A 12,379-nucleotide genomic window follows, 5' to 3' on the forward strand; every position below is an offset into this window, starting at 1 on the left:
TCACAACCCAAATAATGTTCTCATTATCATATTTAGTCGTCAATATCAAATGAGGCAATCTGACTCACTTTACCGCTTAACCAACCAGTTGAACGTAGTAGTAGTTTATACTCAGAGCAAGACAACAATGATGTACCATCACCATTATAGTTATCGCCATGTTCCTTGCTGTGGTAAATTAAGATCGATTACAAGGCAACACCATGATTGTTAGTTCACACATATACAACAAGACAGAGAAACAAAAGGGTATACTAGGGAGGAGAAACAACAAAACACTGAAACAAAAGGGTATACCAGGGAGGAGGCTAACCCGAGGTTTATGAATCTGTTCACATCATCTATATCCCGCTTCGTTATTCTCTGATCCAATACGTATTCTTCAAAATAATTCGTGATAACAGGCTCTTCGCTTGTCGGAACCTTTTTTGAGTTCTTTTTCGCCACTTTCCATGTAGGAGTATACGGGGGCAACATGGAAGGTGTAGGGTTTACTTTCCTCCTAGCCCTTCCCTGACCTTTTGTAACATCATCAGAAAGAACGATAATGGGTGCAACATGGCCAGTGCAGGGTTTATTTTTCTGATGCTTTTTTTTCCCCATTGAGCTGTTACAAATGTTTTCTTCCTACATATCAGACACAGTCAAAAAGTCATACCATGATAGTCTTCTGAAAAATGTACGAAAGATATACGTGCTAATGTAGCAATAAAACTAGAGATGAAACAAATACTTACAACAGGTCGTCTCACATCAACTTCGTTATTTGGAGGATTATACGGAAATCGTGGACTTAACTCTGTACTGTTGGATCCATTGCCATGAGTCACATCTGGCTCCTGCATTTCCGCACCATCGAAACCTCCTTATTCGTTATGTCCTCCAGGTGGAGTCCCCTGTTAAAACAACATAAATATCAATAAAACTTCAATATCAGAATAGATGTGACATCCTATCTATCTTAATACAAAGAATTTCCAATTAACTCACCGTTTTTGTCTTTGAAAATGCGTTGTACGTCTGGGTTTCACCAATCTTATCCTTTATTGATTTGATCTCGGCAGTTAAACACTCCACATGATTCAACATTGTTTTATGGCTATTACTTACCTGGACGCTTAACTCCTCCAACCGACCCTTCACTTCACTTTTAAGTACCTCCATTTCACCAATCACTATCTTTTTCAAATCCTCCGTAGGACCAATCATTGCATTTTTGAAAAAAGACTCGAAAGAAGCAATAACTGAAGCTGATGTCCTAGAACAAAGAGCATCAGGTTGGTAGCTATGAGGTGCCGCACATGTTATGTCCTCCACCACATTTTCATTCGCTAACAGACCTTCTTCGTCCTCATCATCATCCATGCTGCTCTCCTCCGGAACCTTTTCATCCACAAAAACATTTTCAGACTCTAACATATTTTCTTCCTCACCCTTCTCAAACAAATCTTCTTTCTCCACCGCATTTTCATTCTTTAATGAATCTTCTTCTTCGTCATCTACCAAGGGACCTTCACATAACCCCAACATTACCAACCGCTTTGCATCTTCTCTATGCCACATAATGTCATTACACACTTCATCCTGTAATTTTATGAAGTCACTCGACCAAATTAACAATACAACAAACAAAAAAGTAAAGTAACTAAGGTAGTTATTACTTCATACCTTTGAGTCCTCCAAAACCTTAAGTAGATCAACATGGTGTATTACTGAATTGCATGTAATACTATGCATATGGGGGCGCCAATTTGCAAAAATAGTCTTTTTTCCAAACCCGCTAAGCAATCTCGGCAAAACTTCCAGACCCCAAACCTTGGTGAAAAAAGTAAAAACTATAAAACAACAATCGCAAAAAAATTAAAATAGAAAATATCAACCCAACTGATTCTTACCACCAGGACATGGGCCATTCCTTGACACTTGTAAGTCACCTCGCTGCCAACAGGCTTGTCGGCCTCAATCTGATAAACTAAGGCAACATTGCTACTATCAATAGTTCTGTTTAACGCTATTTCACCCCAAGGATAAGAGTTGAAGTCGACGAGGTTATCCACCAGGTACCAGTGATCATACTCAACTACTTTGTCATCTCCCTTTCCCAAGACATACCTATGGACAACGTACAGTAACGACAATTTCACCTTGTCATCAGATTCCAGTGGGATTCTGACATTTTCACATTCATCATTAGAGTTGCTTGATTGGTTTGCTTGATCGGTGACATTTCCTCGATTTTTTTTCGTCGTCGTCCTCCTCCTCCTCCTCCTCCACCTCTTTACCAAAAAGAAATAATTTCAAACATTTTCCAGTTACTGGTTTTCCTTCATCGGGGAAATGCTTCATCTTAAGGCAGGGCTTCGTGGCTGGACGAGAAAATTTTTTGTTCGATTTCCTAAAACTTAGCCCTGAAATCAATGCAAACTCTTTCTTTCCGAAGGAGAGTTCCTTTCCGCAAACCATTACCCGCATTTCTTCATGGTTCCCTTATCACCTTCATCACCCGTGGAGATCTGACTAGCCAATAAGAAATGAAATAAGGAACCATACCACTTTTGCATGGGCAGCTGCAGTAAGGGGCCAATTGCAGTTGACATAAATTTATCTTGCTCAGCAGGAGCCAACAGGTTAGTACCCACTTCAAAACCTTCGGTCTTGAGTATGTTTTTACATTGCACGTATGAGCCCGATACCTGGCAGGGTGAAGAAACATCCTACAATACATAAATAAATAGTTACACCAATAATAACATACAAGTTCTTAGAATAAAGTATTTGAGAGTGGCAAGCACGAATATTAAAAAAAGATAAATAGTTGTACATTCAACCTAATCCAATAACCACCTATATTCAAGTTGTAAAAGTGACTCAAGGAATGACCGGCCTAGTTCCCGTTTACAAGTGGCTTATACCAAATACACCTAGAAAGAACAATGCAGCAACATGGAAAAAATAGGATTCGCATGGAGGCATCTAACTTTTTTTTATATATAAATAACTAAACTATTGTTATTGTTCAAATTTAACTTATGGGCTATTAATGCATACATTTCAGCATTTGACAGGGAATGCTCAACGTTGGCACGATTACAGTATATCATACAATCATCTATTAGAACAAGTAGATTCAAAACTATATCTCAAAGTAAGTATTCAGCTCCTCGAGCTTTACTGATTATTATTCTCAGGAAATATCTTATGTGAATCTCCAGCAATAAAAAAAAAGTGACCAGACACAACACATAAACACTACAACAAAACACACGTTTAGTGACAAAATTTTATGTGACCAGTAAAATTTTGTCTACAAATCTAGTGTTTAGGGAGGAATATTTTTTTGGTCACCATATATATTTTTTACGCGACAAAAGGTAAATTTTGTCTTAAAAGTTGTCACTGAAAATTTTTGTGACAACTTGCTGGTGACCAATTTTATCTCTGTCTCTAAATATTTCTTTTGTGACCAAATATAGTGACCAATTCTGTCTCCGTCTCTAAATACTTCTTTGTGACGAATTATTTCGGTCAAGAAATTGGTTTCTAGCGACGAAGAAAAATTATAGTCTCCAAACATATTATTGCTAACAATCCAAGACTTTTGTCCCTGAATGTATCTTACACCGACAAAATTAGTTTGTTGTCGAAATGAATGCCCGTCAAATAAGGATTTTGCCGTTAGAACTATTAGTATCCAAACAAATTGTTGTCGCAAATGGAATGTTTTATACTGACAGAGAAAATGTTGGTCTCCAAAAAAAGTATTGATGACAACGTGTAACTTTTATCCCTATATCTATTTTTGCAGACAAAATTTAATTCGTCCGAAAAACTATTGTTGGCGACGTGTGACTTTTGTTCCTATACCTATTTATGCAGATAAAAATTAATTCATCATCTAAATGAATACGAAGCAAATCTGAAATTTTTCCGTTAAAACTTTGTTAGTTGCAAGACAAATTGTGGTCTGCAAATCCTAATATTCTGCGACTCAAACTATGACCCTTTACAGAATAATCGCTGATTGCTAGTGACGCAAATCTGATGATTGTATCTGATCATTGCTCCCTACTGGATTTTAAGCCTTTTAAGTCTCTGATAAGAGGAAATAAAGATTTTCAAGCTATAGTTTAAAAGATAGATCCACAAAACCTGTAATCAAACCGGTTTTGTACATTACAGTTTAAAAGCCAGTTTTGAAACCATAAGTTATTACCAAGCTTAATTTCCTTAAAATCAGTTGCTATCAATGCTGCTTCACAGACCTGTAAGATTTAGCAACAGTCTGTAAACCTCATCGATAGTTCCATAATCATTTTCATTAACGGAAGCTTGAACTTCACGACTGCTGATGAGTGCCAAATATTGTTTATATTTATCCCTTTTTATTAGCATTTAACTCATCTTTTGTGCATTAATTCTACATTTTATCCCATATTCTGTATTTTCATTGTTTTCAAGAATAAATATTTTTATTAATTAATTTTGCATTTTTAGGTTGTAAATAAAGTTTGGATGAATCACGGAGCAAAAAGAGCAGAAAAGTGGTGGAAGCCAAGAGGAATCACACAAGGAAGCCGCGAAGAATGTTGTGCGCAAGACCAAAAGGCTAGAACTGGGATTGAAGAGGAAGAATTGTTCTTAAAGAAGATATGGGTTTGGCATACCCAAGGCCCAAAACCCTCACCCAAACCCATTTCCAATATCCATGCCCGCCTTCATCTTCAGCCGTCAGATTGGATCATCTCAGCATCCTACGGTGGCTTCATCATAGTTCATCAAAATCTGAAGCTCCTGTCAAATACTATAGCACCTAACTCCATCTTGAGCCGTTAGTTTCGTTGTACTTCCGCATCCAACGGTCGCTCCTCGCTTCCTTCTATCTCGTCGTTAGATCGATCCATCATCTCCACATCCCACGGCTCATCCTCGCTGTTCATCCAATTTGCTGAAACCGACCAACACCCGAGCACTAAATATCTATACCCAAATCAAACAACCCCCTTCTCTTTTCCATCGATCTCTCCTCCCTCACCTCCGTCTGCAACTCCATCACCACCACGCTCTGCCACTGCCACAACCACCTTCACCACTTCCTGACGCCACCAACTGCCACCAAACGCCATGATGGCTACAACCCATCTCCTTTCCCATCATTTCCCTACCACTCTACCCACCTAATTCATCGATTTCCCCTCTTTTCTCTCTGAAACCCTAGATGAGAAAATCAATGAATTAGGTCGAGCTAGAAGATCAATTGAGGCATGGGAATGGACCAGGAGAAGAAGAGAAGAAATGGGTCGACCTTCTTGAGTGATTTGTCACGTCAAAATTAGGTAAAAATCAAACCCTAATTTCACTGATTTGGGGGAAAAATTGTATAAACCCTAATTGAGACTTTGGGTATAAATAGATGGTGAATGGGGATGTTGTACACATGCCTGGGCTAGCCAGAGCTTCACCCAAGAGGACTGGACTAGCCAGTGCCTCAACTGTGCTGTTCTGATTTGTTCTATCAATGCTCTGTTTATGTTCAATGTTTCAATTCCAGTTATTTAATGCAAAAGACCCATGAATTGTAAAATCTTCCATTCAAATTTCCTGTCAAGATACAAAAAAATATTATCTCGAGAAAAATTCTAAGCATCCTTATCACTGTCACAACTATGTACAGAACTGACAGGACTAACTTCAGAACCCATATTAAAACACATGTTTCTAGTAACATATTTATCCTCAAATATGACTACCTACTGGGTCTTGCAGCTTTGAACTATTATCCTCAAAGGAACTGGCTCTTGCAGCTTTGAACTATTGTCCGATCCTTTGTTTTATACTTGCATCAGCAAGAATTCAAAATCCTACACAGGTAGTGGTCCACATGTTGACTATTATCAACACTGAATTTTTTAGTTGGCATGTTATTGATCGTTACATCAGTTTCCATCTTAAGTCCAATATGTATCAATCTGGACCAAATGGTTAAGGAGAGGGATGGCAGTAACAAAAAAATAGTGTCTACCACAGGAGAAATTAAACTAACCAGATGATGTACTTGTTTGACTGCTGCAGCATGTGAAGAGTCCACAGTAGACCTAGCTGCTTCAACTTCAAAAAAAAAAAAACACTGATACAGAATACTCACTGTAATAACAGCATGACTATAATGCAGGCACAATGAAAATGGTGTCAGCAAGGAAGCTTGCGCAGCTCGGCTCCATCATCATGGGAAGAAACACAGATGCAACTCTCCATATCTGTAAGTTGACACCAAGCTTAATTTCCTTAGAATCAGTTGCTATCAATGCTGCTTCACAGGCCTGTAAGATTTAGCAGCAGCCTGTAAGCCTTATCGATAGTTCCATAATCATTTTCAGTCTGCAATCAAAAAAGATAACTCGTTAGAATTTGAGGGAGATGGAAAGAGACTATGTATCATGAATCTAAAAGCACATGAAAACTAATGAGAAACTTACCTGCATCAGCATATGGCTTCCCAAGACTTAAAAAAATCAAAGCTAATAACCACATAATTGACTGATATGATATAGAGAAGAAGATTGAAAACTTAGAGAATCTAAAAGATTAATTTTATTTCTCATCAAATGAAGGTAATACAAAGCAGGAACGAAACCAAATTTAGACTGCTGAGCATGAGTGTCGTAAGTGACAAACTAAAACAGTAAAACCAAATTCAACTTAGACTACTGATCATGAGTGTCTGTAACTGTGACATTCAGACCTAAACGATTCAGCACATCCTGTTGGAATAATGCCTGGTCTTCTTTCATTTTCCGAATTTCTTCTTCTTGTCTTTGGACTTTTTCACGCAGTTCTTCAGTTTCTTGATTCGACTGCATAACAGCTACACGTCTTCTTGCTTTTTTCTTCCCCAGGACCTCAGCACATATGTCGTCTTCATCTCTAGGTTCCGATCCTTCTTCCATGCTTTGTTCTCTGATAGCGATCATTTGATCATACACAAAGATCATGTGTAAGTAATAAGAAGAACCTAAATATACAGATTTAGATACAGAGGCACGCTAAACAGATCCCGGAAAAAAGACATTTATGTTTCATGGATGATGCAAGGATATAGTTCCAGATGAAAAAAAAACAGTGTAACTTAACATTTGACACCTTTATTCGCATGATGATAACTTACATATTGGTTGTGTGCCTTGTCGCTCAGCCAGATTCGATTGTTAGTCGTTTTATCAATCACGCGAGTGTGTGTGTCATGGAACACTTGGATAGGGGAGTGATTTTCCGATTCCATACTCTGTTTCATGAAGAATAAGATCAAAAAAATTTCAGCAATTTCATGTGTTACAATAGATCGTACTATTCAACTAACCAGAAATCGGTAGTTAATAGTACAAATGAGTACCTGCTCATGACACACAACAAATGCCATGGAACCACTTGAATGGTTGTACTGAACCTTTTCCCTGTTTTTGGATCCAGCTAACGACCGTTTCTGCAATTTTATTTAAATTATCAGTACATACATTAGTAAAGCAATTTTATAGCCACCAAATCTAAATCAGTGTAATACCTTAAATTCAGGTGAAGAGAAGTGGTTGCAAAGCCACTCCCACTTTATCATAGGGAACATCTTTGTATGGCTTAGCTTTTATTTGTTCGATGGAATGAGAGGAATCGACCAAACTCTTGAAATAGGAGCACATCAAACTCCTATGATCGGTGTAGGTAATCCCAGATAAAGGGGACGTTGAGGTCCACCCAGAACTTGTCCTGCAACAAGATAAAAGTTAGGATCTCAAGTCAACCCGTAGTTTACAAGTAAAATATTGTACACTATTAAACATACCTTAACCCTTTCCATTAAGGCTTCTCTGTCATGCAATGGAATTTTAATCCATGATTTGTATTCCAAGGGAGCAAAAGACCTGACAATGACCCCAGATTCTGTGGCCAGTTTTCTTCGGTTGAAGCACACCGCCTCACCTGCAGACTCTTTAAACTTCACGGGCAATTTTCGATCCGTCGTCATCGCTAGTAGTCTCTCAAGCCCGACTCCCCGACTTATCCCCCTTGTGTTTCGTTTTTTGGAAGTTGATTCTTGAAACAAAAAAACAAAACATGTTGAAAATGTCAATATTGAATACTCACAAAACAAACAAACATAACATAACATAACATCAGTATTTGATATTTCAACAATATTTGTGATTTTTCATACCCGTGAAAGCAGTGCTTTGGGGCGCCATTTGTAATAGAACAAACTGAAAAGAAAAGTATAGAAGTGTAAGTAAAATGAAAAACCAAGGATGCTTCAAGATTATCAAAGTCTAAACATTCTTGTGGAAATAAAAAGACAACAACATGACAAATGGCCAAGGCAATCCACCAAGATGCACTATCCCATAGTAGTGCTGCCTCTCAGCTAGTTTTAGCTTAAAGATTTAACCTAATTGTTGATTAATAAAAGTAGACAAGAAAGTATAATGCTACAGTTTATAGTGACCATATTGAATCCTTCCTTCCTACTTACAAGTACCATTAGGAACATCATAACAAGCAACATCTTCATAGGGAATTACAGATGTGAGTAATTGGGATTTATTTGAATCCATGGATTAGGAACATAACAACAACCGTACTCAAAAACAAAAAAACAGATGTAAGTAATTGGAATTGACTTGATTCCATGGAAGAGGAACCCATCAACAACCATACCCAAAAACAAAGAATTGTAATTGATTTAATTCCATGGAAGAGGAACCCATCAACAACCATAATCACATATTAGCATTGAATTGATTTTATTTCTCACAATCAAAGTACCAAAAAAATAAGATTCAAGGAAAAATGTAAAAATCTAATGTAAAAGAAAAAATATAATATACCTTAGGATTTAATTTGAGATAAATTTATGAGAAGATGAGATGTAAATGTTCCATCGATGCCTTAGGGTTTATATAGCCTGAATTTTGGATAAAATTTGAAACCTAAAAAACAATTAGCGCGAAACATCCCGTCAAAAGAACTAAAACCTCAATTTTCCTCGCAAATTTGTTGCTTGATTTACGAGAATTGGAGATTATTAGCGAAATCTATAGCACAGGAAGATACCAAAATTTCTTGATATGGAAGATTTCATTCCCAATCTGGAAAAAAATCTTATGCTTTGGGAAGATGGAAGAAAGGAAAAAACTGAGTAAACGAAGATATCCATGAAAAAATATCTCAAGAAAGTCGCACATACCTTATACAATCAGACACACCTCCATGACAGCCAATTAGAGACAAGCACGTCCCTTGCTTTACTCGTGGGATGTTACGCGTGTACAGTAAGCACCTCCATTACAGTAAGTTACAACTTTCCAGTTATGGCATGGGCCATGAAGTATGCCATAATATTCGTTTAGCTTAGTATGGCGTTTTTGGCACTTAATAATTACTACATTTCATCATGCTTCATATCCTTTGTGCGCCTGGATCTGTGCGTTCCTTTTTCCTTAATGTAGTTTGGCAGGGGCTAGTCCTGATGGTTAGAAACTTCTTTTATCCCCGAGGGCATTTAGAAATTGAATTTTACTAGAGGCAAGGGAGCAACAGTTGTTTGAGTTAAGGCTTAAAATTGATGGGACCCTTTTTTTTTGTTGAACGGTGCCTAGTTAGCAATTTGGGGTACGGGAACGTTCGGAACGGCATATGTACGAGTATTATACGGATTTGTAAAATTCAAATTCGGTCAATGATTCGTGATTCGGCAGTAATACGGAACGGCATACGTACATGTATAATTCGTTTTACAGATATGAATCCGGCGTACAAAATTCTGCATATATTAACCTGTTAAAAAATCATTTTTAATATAATCTCTTTCTTCGATACAGTAATTTAATAGTTGACATAAACTATATATATGATATATGAATTACAATCAGCAAATAACATGTATGTTGGTGGTATCAGAATCAGATTGATGTATGTAAAATTTTAAAAGGCAAAAATATAATAAAGAATGATAATTTAGTGATGATGTGGCAAAGTATTATACGAGTCGTATGATTCGGTAATTCGTAAATACGCGTATAATTCGTTTTTAGCTGGAAATTCGCGAATCTAAGTCGGGGTTTCAGTTATACGGCTGATACGTACGGGTTCGGTCGATACAGACGGATTCGCGAATTATACGAGTATAATTCGCGAACTTACTAACTAGGCGGTGGTGTACCTCTTTTTCACGTGTATAGGCTACAAATAAAGCATAAATTAGTTTTTTATTGCATAAATTAATTTTTCACTAGTAACAGTGCTCATATTTTAAGTAATAGGGAACAACATTACAAAATTAAACCACTTTAATTTCTTAACAGTGCTTTCAATCAGTGTAGTCGATTTCGGCCGAGACGTCCGGAATCTCGGCGATATTTCCGGTTTCGGCATAAGGGGAGATGATATCTGCCTTCTCGCCGAGACGGAAACTTATCGGGAACATCGCCGGAATTGTTCAATATCGTCTGCAATCTAGGACGGAATTTTTTTGGGTTTAACTCTTTCAAGGTTTCCATGCAATTGAAAATTCCTCAATTTTCATCAATTATAATATCAATTATTTACCGGAGCTTCTAGTTTAGGTGGTTGATTGTACTATATTCTCTTCTCTAATCTGATAGAAGCTTCTTTGGGCTTCCTTACCAACAATTCTAAATCTACAAAACCAGCGGACGCTTTGGTTTATAATTGGATAGATGGTAAAGATGTTTGCTTCGACGTCACATGGGTCTCTCCATTTACAAGTGCTAAAACTCGCTCTTTCACTCCCGGCCATGCCATTTGTGCTGTTGTATCACGCAAGTTGCATAAATATCAAAATTGTGTGCAAGGCATGGTTACGACTTCCAAATTTTAGCCTTTACTACCTTAGGTGAACTAAGTGAAGACACTGTCACTTTTCTAAAGCGTTTGAGGAATTGTTTGTTTGAAATGACGCCGACTATAAAATTGGTAATTCACTTTTTCATAGAATATGTATTATTATTCAAAAAGGTGTGAGTGCCCAACTTAATATATCCATGGAGAGAGAAAGTCCGACGATTTGGGTGCGATTTGCAGGCGACTGAAAACCTGCAACTTCTACTCCCTTTCCTCCGTGCATCAATCCATTGTTAGGCCTGTCAATGGATACCGATTAGCCGACATCCGATACCGATAATCCGTTAGCCGTTACTGCTACCATCCGACATAGTGGTAAACGGATATCCGATACCGATAAGTTAACGGATAATCCATTATTAACGTAACGGTGGTGGAACCGTGTATTTTCGTTAGGTTTAGTTCCGTTATCTGGTAAGGCCCAAATATATCTGTAAACAAGAGTTGTACAGATTTTATGGCCCCAACAACATATTTCGATGTAGCCACTTTTCTACATCTGAACAACCTTGTTTAAAAGGACAAAATAGAGTTCGGTAAGGCCCAAATATATTTGTAAACAAGAGTTGTTCAGATTTTATGGTCCCAACAACATATTTCAATGTAGCCATTTTTCTACATCGTATCATCATTGAAGGATATTATCAGTTGGTAGTCAAGTGTCTAACAGATAGATTTAGCTCAAGCATAGTATGATCTATTGTAAGCATGTCCCAAAATCGGACAACATTGCATCCCACTCCCTAGCGGATTATGCCTTCTCTCAGAAAGTCCAAGATATGTGGACAAGTACTAGCTCCCAGCTGATATTGTTTCTCTTTGAATTGAAACCACCTAAATTAGTTCTTTTTATATATTTTTTCTATTTTTCTTTTGTGTATCAAAAAAACAAAAAACAAAAGAATAAAAAACAAACAAACTAGTTACTCTTTATTATTAATAATAAAAAAAATCTTTTGTATACCAAAAAACAAAAAAGAAAAACAAACAAATTAGTTACTCTTTCATAACTACATAACAGTTAAAAATAAATTAATAAAAAATATTAATAGTGATAATTATATTACTAGGCTCACAATCGTTCATATGTAAATTACTTTATATCTTTATTAATTAATAACTATTTTTTAAAACCGAGCCAATAGCTCAGCTGGTCATCTTTGTTCCCTGAAGTTTCATGCGATCTACGAGGTTAGCACGGCAATCTGTTCATTAAAGATATTCTCAAAAACTTCGAAAATAAACAACACCCGAATAAGGAAAATTAAAAGAAAAAGATTAAAGACAACACTGCGATGACGAAACCACCCTTGAGGACCGGGCATTTGGTTTGATATTCATGAGGGCAAGAAAGTAATTTCACCAGAACATTCTCTAAATAGACTACTCGAGAATAGAAGAAACAATTACAAAGGAATCACAGTTCTATTCTCTAATTAGACTCTTCCCAAGTTTGCATGTCGATGATGGATCA

The sequence above is a fragment of the Papaver somniferum genome, chromosome 1 (assembly GCF_003573695.1).
Source record: "Papaver somniferum cultivar HN1 chromosome 1, ASM357369v1, whole genome shotgun sequence".
Classification (NCBI taxonomy): Eukaryota; Viridiplantae; Streptophyta; class Magnoliopsida; order Ranunculales; family Papaveraceae; genus Papaver; species Papaver somniferum.